The sequence below is a fragment of the Austrofundulus limnaeus genome, unplaced genomic scaffold (assembly GCF_001266775.1).
Source record: "Austrofundulus limnaeus strain Quisiro unplaced genomic scaffold, Austrofundulus_limnaeus-1.0 Scaffold1494, whole genome shotgun sequence".
NCBI classification, from domain to species: Eukaryota; Metazoa; Chordata; class Actinopteri; order Cyprinodontiformes; family Rivulidae; genus Austrofundulus; species Austrofundulus limnaeus.
Window position 1 is genome coordinate 38,233 of NW_013953896.1, and position 3,179 is coordinate 41,411.

At 44.3% G+C, this 3,179-nt stretch overlaps 1 protein-coding gene across 1 annotated transcript in view; it reads left to right on the forward strand.

The window, feature by feature from the left end:
- LOC106535580 (spectrin beta chain, non-erythrocytic 4) overlaps positions 1 to 3,179 on the forward strand; it is a gene marked incomplete at its 3' end in the record, with an annotated part of 45,866 nt that overhangs the window by 21,232 nt on the left and 21,455 nt on the right.

The following is a 3,179-nucleotide window of genomic DNA, read 5'->3' on the forward strand; positions in this document are numbered from 1 at the left end:
GCCCACAGTTTTATTTATTGAATTTTCTACTTTTGTTATTATGTTTAATATATACATATATTTGTGCAGATAAGCCTGAGTGGTCTACTAACTGTTGTATTTGTTCAAATAATTGTTATGGGCAGGTTACAATATAAAATGTTTGTCATAATCATGTCTTGTGATTATTTGACAGGAATTTTACTTTTAAAATGTAAGTGTATTTTATTTAGTTATGTTAGTTATGATAGTTTAGTTATGATGTAAAAACAATAAAAATTGAACCAAGATTCAGAATAGTTATCATTTTGATCATACATTGGTAATGTCTGACTGGACCTCGTGTCACTTTATGTTCAACAAATTGGGCCCCGAGGTCAAAAATGTTAAGAACCCCTGGAGTAGACAATACAATAAAATAGACAAGTTAAAATCAAATAAAGACAAAAATGTCCACTATCAAAAAAAAGATAAATCAAAGAGTTTCTGTTTATAGAAATGAAGAATTTGACCATTTTTACAGTATATTCTTCTTCATTGTTTGTAATATTGCACATTAGAGATGTTCCTAAAATTTCACTTGAGATACTGTATATTGCACACATTTTGTATTGCACATGGGTTGAAAAATTGAATGTTTGTTGCCATTATTTTTTTATTGTTCAGTCCCCTGATGGCTCTTGGGAAGAAGCTGTTTCTGAGCATATTTGTCCTGGTTTTGTGTGACCCGTACCCTCAACCCGAGGGTAGCAGGTTAAACAGGCAGTTGCTGGGGTAGGATGGGTCCTTGATACTTGTAGCTCTGCTTAGGTAGCAAGAGGTGGCAATGTCCTCCAGACTGGGCATAGAGCAATCAGTGATCCGCTGGGCAGTGTTGATCACCRTCTGCAGTGCTTTTCTGTCTGCTGCTGAGCRTCCCCCGTACMTTGCTGTGATGCTGTATGCAAGGATGCTCTTAATGTTGGCTCTGTAGAACAGCACTAGCATCKTCTCCTCCAGCTTGTTTCTCTTGAGCACTCTCAGGAAATGGAGACGCCGCAGGGCTTTCTTCACCACCACTGTTGTATTTGCAAACCAGGATAGACTGTCCATGATCTGCACACCCAGGAACTTGATGAAGCTGACCCTTTCCACACTGACTCCATTTTTGTGAAGTGGTGCTGGTTCAGCTCTGCTCTTCCTGACGTCCAGAATTATTTCTGTTTTTGTGGTGTTTAGTGGCAGTTTGTTTGCAGAGCACCATCCTGTCAGTCTGTTTACCTTGTCTCTGTAATCAGACTYATCTCCCCCTGAGATGAGCCCAAACACAGTTGTGTCATCTGTGTCATGACTGTTGGAGAGATGGATCGGAAAGCAGTCATAGGTGTAAAAGGTGAAAAGCAGAGGGCTCAGTACACAGCCTTGATGGGAGCCAGTGCTGAGTGATAGTGGAGGAGAGGTGGYGGCCTAATTTCACAGACTGTGGGTGCTCTGTGTGGAMGTTCTGTATCCACTGGCAGATGGGGGTGGAGATGCCCAGAATCKCCWGGTTCTCGACCAGTATCCCTGGGATGATGYGGTTGAGCTGAAGTCCAGGAAGAGCATCCTCACATAGCTCTCCCTATGGTSCAGGTGACTCAGCRCGGTGTGGAGTGYGATGTTGATGGCATCTTCCGTGGAGCRATTTTCCCTGTAGGCAAACTGGTGGGGGTCCAGAGTGGGAGRTAGACAGGCTCTGAGGTGTTGAAAGATCAGYCTTTTGAAGCACTTCATGACCACTGGTGTAAGTGCAACAGGCCTGTAGTCATTTATGCTCTCCACTGTGGACTTTTTTGGACTTGRGATAWWGGTGGAGGATTTGAGGCAGGGTGGAATAGTGGCCAGTAACGGACTGGTTGAATATACAGGTGAAGACACCTGCTAGTTGGTCGGCACACGCTTTTAGCACCTTTCCAGGTACACCCTCAGGGCCGGCCGCCTTCYTGGGGWTCACYGCCTTCAACACACGTCTCACTTCATGTTCCTGGAGTGTTAGCRTGCTAGTGTTAGAAGGTGGTGGATGTGGAATTGTTGCTAGTCTGTCTGCTTCRAAGCAGGCAAAGAAKCAGTTCAGCTTCTCTGCYAGTGAGGCGTCAGTATTTGCATTGTCCTGGTTTCTGCATCCATAGTTGGYGATGTGGTTTATACCCTGCCACATCATTCTAGGGTCGTTCGTACCAAAGTGGTCCTCTATCTTTATTTTATACTCCACCTTGGCCTCCCTGATGCCTCTTTTCWGGTCAGCTCTGGCTGCGCTRTACTGGGCCTTGTCCCCCAATTTAAAGGCAGTGTTATGGCGTTTTAATAGTGACWGGAATTTGCTGGCCATCCAGGGTTTCTGATTAGGAAACATACTGACCTTTTTGTAGAYGGAGACGGTGTCAATGCAGTTCTTGATGTAGGAGAGTACAGTGTCCGTGTATTCTTGCAGGTCATGGCTGGAGAATTGATCCCATTCAGTGCGAAGGAAGCAGTCCTGTAACTGTGTGAGGACTTCCTCAGACCAGGTCTGAATGGTTTTCTGGTGTGGCTTTGTCTGTCTCAGCAGAGGGGTGAGGGACAGAGGTGGTCAGAACCAGCGAGGTGGGGGAGGTGGGTAACTCTGTATGCATGTTTTATGTTTGAATAAACATGGTCCAAAGTATTTTTGCCTGTTGTTGCACACTTCACGTACTGGACGAACTTCAAGAGCACTGGCAACAATACAGACTCCGTCTGGGTGAGCCAGCAGCTGTTTATCAACACAGGCGTGCAGCACTCTGAGAACTGTGCTAATGTTGGCATCGGGTGGGATGTAAACAGCGAACATGATGACTACTGTGAATTTCCTCGGGAGATAGAAAGGTCTGCATGAGACTGCCAGAACATCTAAGTCATGAGAACAGTAAGAGTCCATGATCCTATTTCTACCGCACCACTCGTGGTTCACATGAATAGCGTCTCCAACAACACCTCTCTCCAGGAAGTCTCACTAACAGCAGAAAAAAGTCACTATACACCGGGTAAAATAAGTATTGAACATGTCATCATTTTTCTCAGTAAATATATTACTAGAGGTGCTAATGACATGAAATTTTCACCAGATGTTGGTAACAACCCAAGTGATCCATACATACAAAGAAATCAAACCATAAATGTCCAGTCTCTTTTCTGTACTTGCCCTCACTCTCCATCAGTAGAGT